At 37.8% G+C, this 20,085-nt stretch overlaps 1 pseudogene; it reads right to left on the bottom strand.

Moving 5' to 3' along the window:
- The window catches only part of LOC127454962 (WD repeat-containing and planar cell polarity effector protein fritz homolog), an 89,998-nt pseudogene that overhangs the window by 33,251 nt on the left and 36,662 nt on the right, over positions 1 to 20,085 (bottom strand).

Genomic DNA, 20,085 nt, shown 5'->3' with positions numbered 1-20,085 from the left:
CCTTTCCACTGAACTTTGCTACACTGGTGTCGAAACCTGGGAAGGAGGAGGGATGTGCCATAGTAGAGTCCTTGCCACTACCATGCACCCCAACGGAGCAGTCACGGCCATCTGCCGGGGGACGGAGGAGCCCAGCCGCCTGAGAGCAGAGGAACGGCCACCGACTGCGAGGGAATAGGGGCTCCTGGCCGACCGCCTGGAGTGGGAGAACCGCTGCCAGGGGCGGGGTAGACCCCTTCCGTCCACCGAAAATGCGGCGGGGCGTTCTGTCCACCAGGGGCCGGAGGACTGCCTCCGAACCGCCCGGGGAGGCGCGGCTGTCATCCACTAGGGGGTGGAGGAGTGGACGAGGACCAGGCTACGGCATATCAGAGAACCAGCGAGTAAATTGTAAAAAAAATTTCTCTCTCTCTCCTCTCTCTCTCTCCCGCTGCCACTCCGCATTGGCCTTTCTCTCTCTTTTTAAATATTAGCATTGTTTTAGTTTGGTATCATCACCGTCACGGTGTATAAGTACCGCGGGGTTTTTTTTATTTTTATTGTTTTTTCCCTCCCCTTGTCCCCTCCCAGATCCAGGAAGGCGGGGATGACCTGCCGGCAGATGGGGCCATAAGGGCAACCCCCCCCCATGATGTACGTCATGCCGGGCGCATAAGCTTTTGCATGACACAGATGATATATTATTATTCGTCTCCGACCCCACTAGATCTATGCCTTGCCTCCACAGAATTATTAATTCCTTATCTAAGTTCTCAGGATACAGAGTCAATTGGTCTAAATCCAAAGCTTTGTCTCTGACAGCGTACTGCCCAGTAACAGCTTTTCAGCCGGGCGACTTCCAATGGCCCAAACAGGGCATTAAGTATTTGGGCATTTTATTCCCAGCAAATTTGTCTGATTTAGTTAGAGTTAATTTTGACCTTTAATAAAAAAGGTTTTAGAGCGATGTGGGCAGGTGGGCTTTATTACATTTATCTATGATTGGGAAGGTTAATGTTATTAACATGAATTGTATTCCAAAATTCAACTGGCTAAATTTACCTGCTACAATCTCTCCCTGTAGATGTCCCCCTCTCTTATTTCAAGCAATTTGATAGCATAGTGAAGGCCTTCATTTGGAATGGTAAGTGTCCCAGAATACATTTCAGTAAGTTACATATGCCGATTGACAAAGGTGGGCTAGGCCTACCCAAGATTTTGTTTTATTATTATTCATTTGGTCTCAGACATTTGGCTCATTGGTCGCTTCCACCTGAGAAAGCACCTCCCTGGTTTTGTGCTGAACAGGAAGTTCTTGCCCCTATTTTGCCATTGCAAAACCTTTCACCCCGTTATCTCGCATTTGCACGTGGTATGGACAAAAGTTAATAGTTAAGAGGTTAATATGCTCGATGACCTATATGAGAGTGTTGAGATCCTTTGAAAATATGGTTCAACATTTTAGGATTCCCATATCTCAGTTCTTTAGGTATTTACAGCTGCGCCACCTGCTCTGTATTATTTTTGGGAGTAGCATACACCCCCCTAAAGTGGCAGATACTCTGGAAGTGGTGATTACTGCTTTTGGAAAAGGTCATGAGGCATCAGTGTATTACTCCCTGTTAATTCAGAATCTGGGGGATGGAGCTTCAACTTCTCTTAAGAGATTATGGGAGAAAGATTTAAACTTGGTATTTGAGGAGGGAGTGTGTGCTAGGATTCTAAAAAATTTCAAATCTACATCTAGAGATGCAAGGGTGCATCTGATGCAATATAAGATTTTACATCAAGTCTATTGGACCCCCTCTAGATTGTATAGGCTTAGTCTTAAAGACACACCCACCTGCTGGCACTGCCGATCAGAAGTCGGGGACACAACCCATGTTTTTTGGGGATGTGTTAAGATCCAAGAATTTTGGTTGAGGGTTCAGAGCTTTATGTGTGATGTATTGGACACTCAGTTTTCATTTTGCCCCAGACTCTGTATCTTAGGCGATGGGGCAGTCATTAATATTGGGGGTAGTCATTTAAAAAGTTGGGTCCTAGCCAGAGTTATGATCGGTATGACATTATATCTGGTTGCAGGGTCCGAAGTAATTTTGCATGCTCAAAGCCTCGTGTTATTGCATTTTAAAGGGATAGTTCATCCAAAATAAAAAATTCTGTCATTATTTGCTCAACTTTAAGTTTATTTTTTTTAATGGAGATGTTAGGCTAAATTTTAGCTTCAGTCACAATTCACTTATATTGTATGGGAAAAAAATGCATTGAAATTGAATTCAGACTCAAGCTGACGTTCAGTCTAACATCCTCTTTTGTGCTCCACAGAAGAACAAAAGTCATACAGATTTGGAACAACTTAAGGGTTAGCAAATGATGACAGAATTTTCATTTTTTGGTGAACTATCCCTTTTAGGCTGACTGCAAAATTTCATTAAATTAAGCCACACCTGCTGTTTTGGTGATGGAGCTAAAAAAATAAAATAAAATAAAAACACCAGCACAAACATGCTTAATCACTCCAGACATAATAATCAAGGTTTTCTAAACAAGTTCCTTGAAGGAATGTTAAATCCACTATCTGTTTATTGGACTGCAATAACAACAAAAGGTTCATAACAGCAGCAACAGTGCAGTATGGAACTATATTCTCTCCTATACACAGCTCCTCTGTCTTATACTGCAGCTTTAAACTCTGTCTCATATCACAGCTCTTCATGTGCTATTTCAGCAGTTTTGTGCTAAGGTTTTAATGCAGGTTTTTTCCCCAGCCCCTTAATACCCCCCGTAGTATGAATAAATGGCATGAAAATACGATATGGTTCTTATAGAGCCAATGCCTATTTATACAGCATAATAGCAGTCATTTCCATACACTTCATTCTGAAAGGCCTTATCAACAAAGCAAACACAGAGTCTCGCTTTATGTCAACAACTCTATCTGTACACAATAGGCAGGACTAAAAATGTACCACAGTCTGACCATAACTAAAACTGTTAATAATTTTACCCTGAACTTCACTTTGCTTTTAAATACAGTACATGTAGGCCACAAGACATTTTTACATGAAACAAATTACAACATCTTAAATGTCATTATGACAAATTTATGAAAATTCTGTCATAATTTACTCACCCTCATGATGTTCCAAACCCATATGACTTTCTTATGTGGAATACAAAAGGATCAATGAATATCTTGTTCAAATACAATAGTAGTGGATATTGACTCACTTTAAAGCTTAAAAAGGACCCAAAAGTATCATAAAAATAGTAGTTGAAAAGACAGACCACAATATTCATAAAAAAAATTAAAAAAAAATCTCTTGTGTTCTGTATAAGAAAGAAAGTCATATGGGTTTGGAATGAAATAAGGGTGAGTAAATTATGACACAATTTTCATTTTTGGTTGAACTATCCCTTTAAGTATAATTTACCATGGAACTCCATCAATCTGATGAACTTGCACATACGACAATGTGTTTTGTTTTTCTCTCTGTTCTCATCTTTTGATCAGTTTAGGCAGACCAAATAATAGCATTGTTACAAACATAAATGGGTAGGTTACATTAATATATATTTGTGTGTTTAAATAATTTGTATATTGTTATTATTGTCAGTGATATCTTAGTATGATCAAAATGATTAATCTATTTACTTTTTAATATTTTTTTAACATAATGCCATACAGTACATCTGTTTGATTTTCTTTTTGTCTCTGTGAAAATTCATCTTTGAAAATAAAGTGTTAAACATTTACCATAAAATAATGAAATAACGTTAATAAATAAGCAAAAAACAAAGTAAACTAATTCAGACTGTGTGAAAAAAAAACATCCATCTCTTTCTCCGTCTTTTTCCACCCTCCCCCAACACTTGATTCCCCATCTTGCCTGTGCTTGCTGGTCAGCAATAATCAGACCCTCTTTCTGGAGGATTAGGCTCAAAGCTTAGTCCAGTGGAGCAGGCAGTAGATGGGGCCGGCCGGACTGGGAAAGGGGGTTGTGGTGGGCGGGGGTGGTGTCGGGAGGGAGAAAAGGGGGGGTGGGAGCTGTATGGGTCCCCCCTTATCAGAGCCATACTGCTGGAGCCAGCCACACTGCAGGAGAGATTGCTTTCATATTCAGGCTGCCGTCGCAACAAAGCGCTCCAGTAATGCGATAATGTTCGGGTGCGGAGGGTGTTAAGAGCCTGATGTATTTATGTATTGTGTTTAGTCCATAATCAGACCCATCCAAATTTTGATCTCCACACACTTGGTCTCCGGCCCATTAAAATGAGGTTAATGCTTTCAAAAAGACGACGAATAAAGATTTTTTTTTTCTACCTTAAATTCCGTTATGAATTTTAGACAAGTTTTTTTTAGAAAGCAAGGGAATGAATGGAATGGGGGATAAAGAATAGAGCGATCACCTTAGCTTCCTCTAAAGAGAAGGAGATGGACTTGACCTCACCCTCTGACCCTTTTACCGGTGCTCTGCATAGAACAGACTACAGGGCTATAATGGTTATTTTAGTCCCAACACTATATACACTTCTATAAATATTCATATACAAATTTTCTTCTATAGAATCCACCTCAGTAAATCTTTACTTCAAATTCCATTGAGCTCCAAGCTCAAAATATTAGATCCCTCTGGTTCTTCCAGGTTCTACAAAAGCATCTGATGTGGAAATACAATGTGTACATTGAAATACTGCTTTGTGTAGTTATGCCTCTTAAATTTCAAATTGTATTGTGTGTTCAAAAAAGCATTTTTTTCTCTGCTGATATTTGCTGATCCATAACAACTATTACATTATTATGTGCAACTGTCTGCCCTTAAGACAAATGAAACAAAAATAATTGATTTAAAACAAAGAGACCTTTGAATTTTTATAGCTCTCTGTAATTTACAAAATGTAGTGACAAAAAAATTAAAAAATGTAATGAAAGAACCAAAAAAATTCTTTAAAAAATTAACCAAAACAAAAAACTGTTTAAATGTTCAATGTAATTGACATTAAATAGATCTGGCAAGTTAGCATGTCCTGCTATGTGACAGGCTACACTTCATCTAAAACTATTTTAAACAGGATTTTGCACATGCAATATTTATGACATCATAATAATTACAATTTTTGTACTTTACAGAATTAATTTATCACACAGCAGAACCATTTAAAATGAACAAGTGAAGGCAAAAGGTTATTAAAATGGGGTAAAACTTCAGAAAAATGGCGATCAGTCATAACACCTAAAATACTGTATACACATTAAATGTAACTTTAATATAGTTGTTGATTTAAAAAAGGATCATGGATGTAAATGTGTCCTCTACCCATATACAGATATATATTATGGTTCAGGATTTGATGACTCTATAAAGAGAGGAGCGCTGTGTGTTTGGACCTGATGTTCCCCACAGGTGTGCATTAGAGAGGCGCTCCAGTAATCAAAGTGCTACTTGTCCCAGCGGTAAAGAAAAGCAAGTAAAGCCAGGCAATTATTACTGCTAAAAGCCCTGTGGAAAGAGCCAGACCAGCCTCATTAAGGCTTTTTAATTGAAAGCAGGAGAGGCAGTTCTGCCTTTCCTCCTCAAATGTGCTAATGTGTGTATTGAAGAGTGCATATGTGTATGTCTTTGGGCGTGTTCAATAGATGTGTGCATGAAAGAAGTATGTGTATACGTGTATGCGTTACCTTAATCTCCACAGCTGGGAGTTTCTCCATGTGTCGTGCTAGCTCAGGTGGGCTCTGGTTCTTCCTGTTCAGGTAAGGCTGACACACCTGACTCCTCTCCATCATCGAGAACAGCAGGAAGCGACCCCCTGTCACAGCTGAAAACCACAGAGCAAAGTCAAAGGTCAAAACTCATATGGCCTCCTGAGACCATGGTTGTATACGGAGGTAGGCATCAAGGGACATACGCATTTGATGTCTGCGTAACTACTAAGGGTCAGAAATTAACCAGGGCTTGGGGCAGAAATACCACCGAAAGCAATAAAAATGCCCAGATATTTACAATGAGGGATAAAAAAAAAAAAAAAATGTTTCCAGTAGTAAATTTCTGTTTTTATTTTCATCTAACATTTGGAATAATTCATTATATTGTAGTCTAGGCCTATCTATTTATGGGTTTAGACATAGTGACCATCTCAATTAGCCATTTAAGCTCTGAGGGTGTTTTTAAAGATTTCCTGTTTCAGTGGCATACCCAAAATTAAAGGCTTATAACAAAACAAAAAAGGTCAAGTGTTTGGTACCATTTTAAAGCAAACATTTCACATTTTATACTGATATAGATTATGATAAATTATGAGACTCTCAGTCTAAGAAACTGATGAAAAATTAAAAAGAAAACTTGAGCCAAAAACTTACTTTTTTTTTCTGATTTGACATTATATATCTCAGGGTGTAAATAAGGTAGCTCCGAAAAACTGATTGAGTAAAACTTTGTGTTGATACAACAAAGCAATTAAAATATATAGCATTACAAAAATTATTTCTCCTAGTGTCCAAAAACGTCTCCAAGTGTCCAAAAGCCTCTCCAAACAAATAAAACATAAGAACTGTACATAAGAACTAATTACACAACAATGACTAAAGGTATGCTCTCTCTCCACAGCATGCACGCTTGAGTAATGAGATCTCATTCAGTTTCATTCTGTGTCATTTGAGCCATCATTACGTGGCACCATATCCTGGTCGCCATTTGTGATTAGAGTGAATGATCCTCTCTGGCCATATTTGGATTACTTCCAACTCTGGTTGTAGTGATCTGAATCCTAATACAATTGGTTTAGCATTCCATGACGCTTGACAATGGTATGTGATATTTTTGTTCAGTTTATTTTTTGTGAGGTTATAAGCACAAATGCACCACATAAGCAACACCTGTTTACGTGTATATACTTAGCTACAATATTACTTACTATATTTGTGTCTGTGAGTAAAACAAATAGGCTGGTTGTATTCACTCTTTGAGAGTTTTCCAATAGCTATTTGAACAGTTTGATATTTTAATCGATTACAATAATATGTGCAGTGCAAAATTATTTAATAAATTATCAAAACAAAACACTTCTGATTTGTCTGAAAATTTCAAAGCACTTGTTCAGTTTTGGTCATAATACCTACATGCATTGTAAAGTACAGCTTCAAAGCTTTAAAATGATACCTATTTTGTGTTGGTCAAGACAGTAGTTATTAATATTTTGAATCATTATTTTTTACTTGGCTGGCCCGCCAGTGGGCCCAAAAATGGATGACACGCTTTGAGTTATATGCTAGAACAAAATATGCCCTCATAAACTAAAAAAAGTATGTCCCTGAAAATTAATTTGAGGGGCAAAAAGACACTAAATTGCCTTCCTCTGGTAATTTTTTGAAGTCACTATAGACGTATCCTTCGATATCTATGATGTCCCACAAATGTAAAAAATAAAAGCAGATAAAAGGCATTAATTAGTTTATAAACAGTGTTGGGGGTAACGCATTAGAAGTAAGGCACGTTACATAATCAGATTACTTTTACTGAGTAACGAGTAAAGTAACGCAATATTTTTTTTATTTTAGACCATAATATCGGAGTTACTTTTTGAATAAAGTAACATGTTGCTTTTGAACACCTCTACTTTCCCTGTATTGCGAGAAATCAGGAGTAAAAGTGTGCAAAGGAGGAGACGTAGTGCATGATGGGCATTGTAATTCTACAGAGTGTGAGGCCAGAGACCATTTAGCAGAGACGAATCGCTTCTATTTAAATGAATGGGAGAAATTGGAATGCCCAACCATGAAGCTCTAGCACCCAGCAGTCAATGGATGTAGAAAGGAAGTCCCATGTTGCAGGAAAAAGAGCCAATCACCTTTTAGATAAAAACATTGGCTATCAATTAATTGTGTATTTTAGCGTAATATGAGGTCAATATTCGGTTGAATGAAATGCAATTTATTCATGTGTTAATACACACGGCATTAAAAAAATCAGTAAATGTGTTTAGGCAGAAGGATTATAAGACTAGTCTTCCACTGGCCACGACATGATACACAGGGTGAAATACTTGCTCAATTTACTGACTTGTGCAGCCGAATGGCTCCAAGTTACAGCTCCCTGTAACTGGGAGAATGGGATAAGAAAAGCTGACTCTGGATCAGTAGCTCCGAGCAACGTTCTACATAGATTGTGTATGCAGAGAAAATGTCTTAGTTTCTAAAAAGATTCGACATTTTTGTTTTATAATAAACAAGTGGTTTGATTCATGAAACAAACCATTTTTATGACATTTTGGTAGCATTAAAAACGATTCCATTCAAGTTGTATCAACCATTTGAAGTTGTATGTGATCAACCAGTGGCATCTGCACGCACCGTGGATCAACTCAAAACAAGCGGGTACTGAGATGACTTAAGTGAAAAATATTATTTTATTATCAGACACATTCCTTGAAAATGTTAGGCTGGCATTCCCCACTGAATTTGATGCTGACTTTTGAAAAACATCTTAAGTGGACTCAGACATTGTCGATGGGCACAGCACATAATGACATATGATGCAGGTTCAAGTGTTGGACCTTTGTGCTTTAGGTAAGACAGTGGTTATTCTTCATTATTCACATTGGGTGCCATGTTGATGGAAAAACAAATCATGCATATTCATCTTATTCTTTATTATAAATATGACATGAAGACCTACTTTCTAAATATCTGTTTACTATGTTGTTTTGACATGAGTGTTGTACAGTAGCGAGCATGACCTGTAAAGCCTCTTGTATGCAATGCATGGCTTATTTATATGGAATGCATAGCATAGCAGAAGAGAAAGTGGCTGCGAGAAAAAAGTAATGCAAAAATAACGCAATAGTAAATGTAAAGCTTTACTTTCCATCAAAATTTACTTCATTATGTTACTTTTTTAAGGAGAACACAATATCCTAACGAGTTACTTTTAAAAGTAACGTTACCCAACATTGTTTATAAATATCAGGGTTTTTTTTTTTTCTTCAACTTAAGATTCCATTTCTATACAGAAATAAGCATTTCGTTATTGAATAGTTATGTCTAAAGTGAACTTGAAACTGTTCTAGATTATTAGATGTTATGGTGCCTTAAAAGTCAGTCTGCAAACATTGTTTAAGAAAGTGCCTTCATACAAAATCACTGTCTGTTAAGTCACTGACTGACTGGGCAGCGAGGCAGCAAGGTAGCTGACTTTGTTTTCGGACACAGCCTATATGACAAACAGATTCAGAAAATGCATGCAAATATACACACCCACAGAAGGAGTATAATTTTTTTAAGTGTTTGAGTCAGGGCAGTAGTGTAAAGAGACTGTTAAGCAGCCAGAGAAGGAAGGAAGAAAGAATGAGAGAGAGAGAGAGAGAGAGAGAGAGAGAGAGTAAAGTCTGTAGGCTATGCAGTTTTCATGTTAAAGAGAGACATTTGCAGTGAAACTGTTGACAAGCTCTCCACACTGTGATCAGCAATTAACCTTCCCTTCCTAAAAAAAAAAAATCTGTTTATGAAACCAATTTAATGGCATAAAAATTAATACAAGCCATTCAGAGATGGAATATCTGCACTTCTGCAGTAATTATGAATCATCCCACATTCAAGCAGAAAAAACATGGAGCTCATTTCAAAAGAATAGAGTGTTAAACAAGGCCCTTTTCCAAACTGTCATGACAGTCAATGTAAAATTTTACCTCAACAACAAAGAAATTGTACATATTAGCAAATGACTTTGAAAAAATAAATTTGAAATGATGATTTACTGTCTGTTAAACTGGAGTTATAGTGTAGAATCTGTGCCTTCACTGAGAGAAAATAAAAAATGATCCTAATGGTAGTTTTGCAAATTAAAGGAGTCTATATTGCTTAAATCTAAGTTATTAAATTTGGTTTATGCTTAATTTGAGAGGCTTAAAAGTGATTTTGAAATGCTAAATGTAAATGCTTGGCTCTGCCAAAATAATACAGATTATTTAATGACATATTGATGCTTTAAAAATTATTTAAAAAACATAAAAAGATGGAATACTTTTACAAGATTAAAAAAATTCCAAACAACATACTCATGTTCAGTAATCATGGCCAAATTAAGCAGGAGATTCCATGTTAATCCTTCCAAAATTTGTGTCCAGGGGCTAGTAAACAGGTTTTAGAGCATATGAGCAGCAGCGGGTTAGGTCAGGCTCAATCAATCAATTCCTTTAAATCTGCTTAGTAGGTTAATACTCCATTCCTTAAAAACAGGTTTACAGCATTGTCTGAAATGCTTATCAGCTGCACAGTTAATTCATAGAAAAATAACACATTGTTTGAAAAATAACAGAATGTAAAATGATAAGATGTTAAATATACTGTATATGCCAAAGACTATGATGGTGGATAATATGTTTATCCAAAATGTTAGTTCACCCAAATATTTAATTCTGTCATCATGTTCCAAACCCATATTACTTTCTCCCATGGAATTGTTAGGAAGAAAGTTAGCTTCAGTCACCATTCATTGCATCTTATTGCTAGACACTGAAAGTGAATTGTGACTGAGGCTTTCAGATCCTAACATTCTGCCTATCGTCTCCTTTTGTTTTCCACAGAAGAAAGAAAGTCATACAGGCTTGGAACAACATGTGGATGAGTAAATAATGATGGAGTTTTCATTTTGGGTGAACTATCCCGTTAATTTGCAGGTCATTAAATTTTAGGCTTCTCTACTGGACTTGTAAGTCTCTGTTTGGGTGTCCATTCACCTTTAAAAACAAATTTGATATGATCTTGTTAACCTGTGACTGTGCAGTACATTCAGAAAGTATTCAGACCACTTCATTTTGTTCACATTTTATGTTCCAGCCTTATTTCACATCAGTCTACACTCCATACCCCATAACGACAAAGCAAAAACCTGATTTTTGATAACTTTGCAAATGTATTAAAAAGAAAAAACTGAAATATCACATTGACATAAGTATTCAGACCCTTTGCTATGACACTTAAAATTTAGCTCAGGTGCATCCCATTTCTCTGGATCATCTTTGAGATGTTTCTACACTTTGATTGGAGTCCACCTGTGGCAAATTCAATTGACTGGACATGATTTGGAAAGGCATACACCTGTTTATATAAGTTATCACAGCTGAAAATGCATATCAGAGCAAAAACCAAGCCATGAGGTCAAAGGAACTGCCTGCAGAGCTCAGAGACAGGATTGTGTCGAGGCACAGATCTGGGGAAGGCTACAAACACTTCTGGCTGCATTGAAGGTTGCCAAGAGCACAGTGGCCTCCATAATCCTTAAATGGAAGAAGTCTGGAACAACCAGGACTCTTCCTAGAGTTGGCCGCCTGGACAAACTGAGAAATCAGGGGAGAGAGGTAAGAGAGGTGATCAAGAACCCGATCGTCACTCTAGTTGAGCTCCAGAGATCATTGCAGAAGGACAACCATCACTGCAACACTCCACCGATCTGGGCTTTATGGCAGTGTGGCCAGATGGAAACCTCTCCTCAGTGCAAGACACATAAAAAAGCACCTAAAAGACTCTCAGACTGTGAGAAACAAGATTCTCTAGTATGATGAAATGAAGACTGAACTGTTTGGCCTCAGTTCCAAGTGTCATATCTGGAGGAAACCAGGCACCGCTCATAACCTGCACAATACCATCCCAACGGTAAAGCATGGTGGTGACAGCATCATGCTGTGGGGGTGTTTTTCAGCGGCAGGGACTTGTCAGGGTTGAAGGAAAGCTGAACTCAGCAAAATACAGAGATATCCTTAATGAAAACCTGGACCAGAGCGCTCAGGACCTCAGACTGGACCACAGGTTCACCTTCCAACAGGACAATGACCCTAAGCACATAGCCAAGACAATGCAAGAGTGGCTTAGGGACAACTCTGTGAATGTCCTTGAGTGGCCCAGCCAGAGCCTGGACTTGAACCCAATCGAACATCTCTGGAGAGACCTGAAAATGGCTGTCCACCAACGGTCCCCATCCAACCTGACAGAGCATGAGAGGATATGCAGAGAATGACAGAAACTCCCCAAATCCAGGTGTGGAAAGCTTGTCGCATCATACCCAAAAAGACTTGAGGCTGTAATCGCTGCCAAAGGTGCTTCAACTAAGTAATGAGGTAAGGTTCTGAATCCTTTTTTTGTTTTGTTTTGTTTTTTGTTTTTTTTGGATTTTTCCCCTTTTTCTCCCAATTTTGGAATGCCCAGTTCCCAATGTGCTTTTAAGTCCTCGTGGTCGCGTAGTGATTTGCCTCAGTCCGGGTGGCGGAGGACAATCCCAGTTGCCTCCGCGTCTGAGATCGTCAACCCACGCATCTTATCACGTGGCTTGTTGAGACATAGCGCGTGTGGAGGCTTCACACCATCCACCGTGGCAACCACGCTCAACTCACCACGTGCCCCACTGAGAACAAACCACATTATAGCGATCACGAGGACGTTACCCCATGTGACTCTTCCCTCCCTAGCAACCGGGCCAATTTGGTTGCTTAGGAGACCTGGCTGGAGTCACTCAGCACGCTCTGGGAAGGTTCTGAATACTTAAGTCAATGTGATATTTCAGTTTTTTTCTTTTTAATAAATTTGCAAAGTTATCAAAAATCTGGTTTATTGTTTTGTCATTATGGGGTATGGAGTGTAGATTGATGTGAAAAAAAAATATTTTAAGCATTTTAGCATAAGGCTGCAACATAACAAAATGTGAAAAAATGAAGGGGTCCGAATACTTTCTGAATGCACTGTATATACCCACAAGTATTGAATCAGTTACATGTTCTTCACTGGTGATCTGGTCCGAAATGTGTGTCCTTTAGAAGAATGATGCTTTAAAAACTTCAAGCAATAACTTTCTAAAAGTGTTCAGTCACTCTCTGTGTACAACGTTACAAGAACAAGCAAAGGTCTAAGTGCAGGTGTGAAACTTACTGAATAAGTGACAGATGTAGAAGCCCTCTTGCCCCCCACCCCTTACTCTCTCTCTCTCTCTCTCTCTCTCTCTCTCTCTCTCTCTCTCACACACACACACACACACACACACACACACAATTATTCTGGTAATTAGGGGCTCTGGGGACCTGAATGGCACTCTATGGGGGGGCTATTAGGAAAGGGAAGGGGTAGGCTGACACAGAGAGAGAGAGAGAGAGAGAGAGAGAGAGAGAGAGAGAGGTTTGTCAGGTATCTAGAGACCTTTGCACAGAGAGTTTGAGCCATATAAGCTCTAAACAATAAATTATATTAGAAAATAATTAGCAGATTTGGGATAGTGTCCAATTTCAGAAACCACAAAATAAGACAGGGAGCAATGTCAGATCCCCCAGAGATTTCGCAATGAGGACAAGGAGCCTCAGCGTATGTGTATGTGTGTGCATGGGTCCATGCCTTTCGAACTTCCTCTGGGAGTAATGGAAGATGGAGAAACAGAAGGGACTGGCGTTCATGACCTGTGGGTGTGCATGCCGCCCAGGCACATGCTGGGAAAATGAGCAGTGAGTGAAACTGCATGGAGAGGGGGAGAGCAAGAAAGAGAAGAGAGAGAGTGTGAGTGTGCGTTGACTCACCATCACTGATGGTGTCAGCAGGTAGTCCCCCCACCAGTGTTCTGTCAATGGTCACCCGTTCAACCTGAGCTCCGCCCAGGATTAGGGTCACCAGCACACCTGATCTCAACAGCATCTGCACACACATTCACACAGTAGCAAACAATGAAACAAACCCACAGAACATTGTGTGGGACTTTCTAACAAGCATTGTCCAGAATGCAACAGGAATACATTTACCAAGTACCAATGTCTTAATAATATACATTCTTGGTTAGGGTTGGGAACTGAGAACCGCAATAAAACCGACCATTGTTTAAAAAATACCAGAACCAAATGATTTTCAGCAGGGACTATAAACTAAATGTTTTTCAATTCGTTTCATTCTGAGCAGAAACTGTATTTTTTCATTCTGGTTCTGGCGTTCTGCAGCCTCCTTTCTTATTGGTAACCAGTTACAATGAAATAAAAGTACTGTTAATAATGTTATTTTTAAACTGACAGTACTCTTTGCTAAGGGTAGGTGATATACCAGTTGCAGTGTTGCCAGAACTTGCAAGAGAAACAAACGACCTGTTCTGGAAGAACAAGCTCAAAATAAGGGACTAAACCCAAAATAAGATAAAAAATAAGATTTTTTTTTTTTTTTCTCATGTGGGGGAATTATCAGCATAGAAATCATAGCAAGCATAGTATACAGTAGCCTATATAAAATAACACTGCTTAGGCATGTCTGGACTTAATGTCATCTTATACAAATTATTTCAATTACTAAATATTTGTTTAATTATTTGTTTTAATTACAGATCTGCTTCTCAGTCAAAACCTGGCAGTATCAAATCTGTTTTAAAGCTTCATACCTTACAATAACTCAGGGAAGACTTGGAAACAACAGAAAAATGTACTTACCTCAATATTTTTCCTTGCATCTGGATTAATTATGCATGTATACTGTATGTAGTAATTATATATAGTTGCCAAAAATCTTGAGCATGTCACGGAAGGCTACATCTACAACATGCGATTAGGCAAAGATATGTGAAATGCAGCAGTTTTCTTCAGGATTAAAACACATATTTATAATGTTCTAGTGAATCCCCATTTTTTGGGCAACAGGAAGTGGTGCAATTCCGAAAATTTACTGTGATAAACCCTTTTATCTTTGGAAATTAACCAGTTATATACAGCATTTAAAAATAAAGCATTTACTCTGGAACAATTGAAAGAGATTTTGTTCCCAGTTTCTGTTTTCGTTCCTTGAACCATTTTTAGTCCCTGATTTTCAGATCCATTAACGTGCATTGTTCTGCCGATGTGGATGCAACACTGTGCTAAAATACTCAGTTTTACTCCTATCACTCAGCGGCACAGTGACACTGCTACTGAATCAACAACACGAAACACACAGTGCGACCAGTGTAGTCTGATTCTCAAACGAATAACTCTTATGAGCCAGTTCATTTAAAACATACAGCACAACCAGTGTAGCCCAATTCCCGAACGAATGACACTTATGAGTCGGCTCTTTTGAATCTACACCACAAAACATACAGCACTTCCTAACGAGAAAATGACTTACATCAGCCTGTTCTTTTAAGTGAATCAAAAACTTACTGAATGGCAAGATATTCAATTCGTCATGTCTGACTTGAAATGAACCAAGAATTCAGACTAATTACTAGATGGTTGTTGATATGAAAATTAATAGTTTAAAATATTCATTATCAGTTTTGTTGTAATTAGTGGTATTTTATTAAAATGAATTAATCAAATATCTTATTTAAAAAGTCTGTGTAAACATACCATTTGCAAGAATCATTTCTGTTAAACTACGAAATGATCTCATCATTTGGTAAATGACTGCTAAGGCAATAAGAATGAAACAAAATCCAATAAGAATTGCATTTCTTATTTCTAAATATTTCTTCCTCAAAAGTACTAAAAGAATCATTAATGAAACCATTAAGGAACAGGAATCGTTAAATTCCGTTAAATGCCTTATGAATACCATCCCTATTCCTAATACTTATTGTACATGATTCAGTGGATCACACTATTAAAAAAATATACTGTATATCTTTAATCTAATAACTTTGCCTTTTTGTTTGCAGTCACTAATTCCAAATTTTTTCAACCCCTCCCTTCCAATTGCCTGGCTCTATCCTGGCATGTAATTGCCACTTTAAACAATTCAATATATTCTCAATGATAAAAATCAAGTGCCACTCAAATTTTTTTCTTGTTGTTCTGTTTATATCCCATTTTACTATTATGGAAGGAAAATATGTTACATTTTTAATGTAAAATATTTTTCAGTGAGATTACGCTGGATGATATAATTCTGTCTGGAAAGGCTGTATGTAGCCAGAGAGGGAATTTCATCTTTATAACATTAGATAAAGGTCACACAGTCCAATCAGACCCTGTTTCTGGCCAGGTAAAACCATCACCAACCACCAAACAAAAATCGAACAATGTTTGTTTTTCTGACCTTTCAAAATGCCTGAAATCAGGCACTTTTGGTTTCTGGAAAATGTGTGTATAGGGTGTGTGTGTGTGTGTGTGTGTGTGTGTGTGTGTGTGTGTGTGTGTGTGTGTGTCTGTGTGTGTGTGTGTGTGTGTACGAGTCTGAAGAATCCACATGAGATTGAAAAAAAAACCAACAAAAAAAAAAACCAACAATGCTATGTGTCTGGGAAGGAAATCTTTTTTTATCCAAGAGAAAAATGCCCTTAGAGTATTTGACAAAAACAGTCTGCATATGCTCATTGCCTGACCTCTGTTTCATGAGCCAACACATGCCAAGAAGGCCACTGGTGCATGCTGGGTAAGGTACCTGACAGCACTGCTTGGATCTCCATCTGATACTCAAGACTAGGCTTGACTGCAGCAGATCTGAGAAAAGAGGGACAGAGAGAGTTAGTTAGAGAAAGAGAGAAAGAATTCTTGCTCCTGTGTATCCTGCTCAGTGTACTAGGAATGAGTAGATGCTGACTGTCCATTTTCAGGGTCAGGTTTAGGAGGATGTTTCCAGTTTCAGATACGGAGAGGCTGCAAAAATGAGCCTGAGTTGGACTGAACAAAGCTAGGTTTGTGTGAGAGAGCTAGAGGCAGAGAGAGAACCAGCTCACGGTCCCAATCATCCCCCTCAAATATCCACAACGATGACAGAGGGGCACCCACACAGGTGCTGAGAGAGCGAGAGAGGTCGGGGGATTTTCTCTTTCCTTATGAAAGGAGAGAGAGAGAGAGAGAGAATGCTCCTATTTGTTAACCGGACTGCAGGAAATGTAAACAAATACCTCTAGTTCCTTTAGGGCATCACACAGCTTCTCAGGACAACGGTTACTAAGGAACCATGGGTAACCTCGACTTGAGTGACAGAAAGATAGAGAGAGAGGGCACAGGTATGAAATGCAACATCATCTGAGGCAAATGGAATAAAAGACAGCCAAAACAACCAAAGAATGCATTTTTGTGTTTGTCTGGGTTTTTTTAAGGGTGGAGAGGATTGATCCTGAAATACAGCTCCACCCGAGGTCACCATACAAATGAATCTGAGCTGACAGCTCAAGAACTAAATCCACTCATTTCAATCCTGCTGATGATTTGGGTATGAACACATCGGCAGGCCCTGTCAAATCTGCAGATTTTTTTTTCGAATCTGTTGAGCTGATTTTTGAGGAAAAATCTACAGAATTCTGCGGAAGGGATTTAATCATAGTCAAATGTGTTAAATTGAGCCGAGAGTACTATACTCTTATTGAAAGCTGAAAACATACCAAAATTAGCCAAAATATTTAATAAACCAACATGCAAGGGGTGAGGGATGTGTAGAACTTTTGTAATTGAACATCCATTGCAATTCTGCAGAATTCTGCAGGCGCAGATCCTGCAGAATTCTGCCAGCACATATGCCAAATAAAAACAGGGAATGAATGAGAATAAATAATACTTTTTTCTTAAATAAAAAGCCTATTTTAGTGAGTTTTAAAACAAAAAAAGTAGTGTCTTATTTCAGTCTAATTTTAGACCAATTAGTTAATAAATTATTTAGACCAATTTATGTATCAGTTTGACCAATTTGTTTTAAAGAACCGACTCAAAAACGATTTTTATTTTTTATTTTTTTTTTGCGAGCAAGGTTTTCTCTACATTAACAATATTTAGTCAATGAAATATTTTAGAGCTGTGCATAACTAGAAAAATGTATATTCACTTTTTCTATATTTTAAATTTCCATTAGTTTTAAGATTTTATGAATTTTAAACTTTTAAACAAGAACATTTTTAAAGGAATATTCCAGGTTGAACACAAGTTAAGCTCAATCAAAAGCATTTATGGCATAATGTTGATAACTACAAAAAATAATTTTGACTTATCCCTCCTTTTCTTTAAAAAAAGATAAAACGCTGGTTTACAGAGAGGCACTAACAATGGAAGTGAATTGGGCCAATCTGTAAATGTTAAAAAGCTCACTGTAAAGCTGCAAGACATAAACAATTTGCATATTAACATGATTTTAGAGTGCTGAAATATATTACTAACCTTTTCTGTGTGAAGTTATATCCAATTTTAATGAAGTCAGTGTCTTTTTCACAACAAACTCTAAAAATAATCTTTTCCATGAATCTACAAATTAAAAGCATAGATAATAAATATCCTGTTTTTTTAGTAGCTTCAAAATTAAGTGGCCATTATCATAATTAAGCCAAAATATTTACTTAACTTTGTAGACAGAAAGGATTTAAAAGAGAAATAATAACTAATAGTGCAATAGGGGCTAAATTCTGTTTAATGTCACAGTCTTATTCAATCAGCTCACCATGAGTTAACACAGTCACCCAAGGGAAGAACTCAAAGTTACCATAACATATTAAACACATTAAAAACGCCACTCCAAATGCGTCGTTCCGCTCACAAAGCCCCCCAAATTTCTGCTTAGATCTCAGTCTCTGTTTCCCTCCGGAGCAAACCAGCGAAGGGAAAAAAAAGAGAAAGAAACGTTAATAGAATTCTCGGCTGAGTTCAATCTGCGAGTATGTGTTTGCATTTATGCATTAATACATCCATCTGAGACAGGGACCCAAGGAAACAGAGGAGGACTGTTATTTGTTTTCTTAAAGATTCCACAATCAAATCCAATCTGATTATTTTTTTTTCTTATTATTAAATTATTAAGAAATGTCTCCTCCCTTTTAGGAGTGAGAGGATGCAGAAATAAATGAATGCAAATGAAGGAGAGAGGGTGGGAGAGGAGGAGGACGGGGGTGAGAGAAGGACGGGTCTGTGTCTCCTGATAAGGGTGTTTGTGTTTTTCTTGAGGGCGACGGGAGTTACCCCACCAGCAGGGTGAGCAGGTAGGAGGCAACTGGGCATTCTGGTGGGAAGACAGTAGCCGTATTGGTAGTGAACATCTGACAAAATCCTAACTCCAACTGAAGAATAAATCATAGTCCTGTAATAAACTACAGTAATATGGGCAAAACAACGCTATACTTGCCTTTAAACTAATACACATAATAAAAAGTAAAAGTTGTACAATGGTTAAATGTGGAGGGGAAGGATATGGTTAATTCATAACAAAGCAATTACTAACAAAAAGTACTCTGGTATTACCATGGACACGGCATTACCATTATATTCTTTGAACTTTGGAGTGCCATGTGCATATCATGGTATACAGTATGAATATAGTAATCTTTCAGTACCATGGTATTACCATCAGGGTTCCCACACCTTTGACCAATTTCCCTGACTTTTCCAGTCACTTGTCACAGTCCCACTTTATATTAGATGTCTTTAACTACTATGTACTAACATTAAAATACATACAATACAGTATATTTATTGTGTAACTACATGTTGTTCTGCAAAATTCTCAAAAAATTCATATTTGCTGCAACTTAGGTTGAGGTATGGGTAGGTTTAGGAGTAGGGGTAGGGTTAGGTTTAGGGTAAGGGTTGGGGTATGGTAATGTTTAGGCTTTGGGGTTAAGGTTAACAATGTAACTACAGATGTAATTAAATGCAGGTACTTTAAATGTAATTATAATGCAACAACACATATGTACATAATAAGTACAATGAATTAAATGCTTAAATACATAGTAGTTAAAGACTAAGACTACTGTATAGTAGTTAAAGACTATGACTATAAAGTGGGTCCAAACATTTTATATAGATTGCACTCATAAAGAGCAATTTCTAGTCGATGAAAAAATAGTTGAGATGTACAGTATATCCACTATAACATCTGATACCATTACTGTACAAGACTTTTTTGTAAGGAATGGCTGGTACTGAAGACTTTTATGAAGGCACATACTGTCTGTTGAATTGCTAGACACATCTATACATTTTCTGTGCAATGGCTAGTTAAACACAAGTGGCATTCCAAAAGTGCTGATATTTAGTATAAAAGCACTGGGACTCATCAGTGTTTGCAACACTCTGCTTGTCTGTGCAACGGTTGATCCTCCTGCTTCTTTTGGAAGTATTTCAGTTGGCAGAGCAGAAATTAACAAAATAACTAGCCATAATGTGTTGAAAATATAAGATACTCAATATTTACCG

This window comes from Myxocyprinus asiaticus, chromosome 17 (assembly GCF_019703515.2).
Source record: "Myxocyprinus asiaticus isolate MX2 ecotype Aquarium Trade chromosome 17, UBuf_Myxa_2, whole genome shotgun sequence".
In the NCBI taxonomy this organism is placed as follows: domain Eukaryota; kingdom Metazoa; phylum Chordata; class Actinopteri; order Cypriniformes; family Catostomidae; genus Myxocyprinus; species Myxocyprinus asiaticus.
Note: the sequence above shows the minus strand (reverse complement) of the source record. Positions and strands in the feature narration are given on the sequence as shown.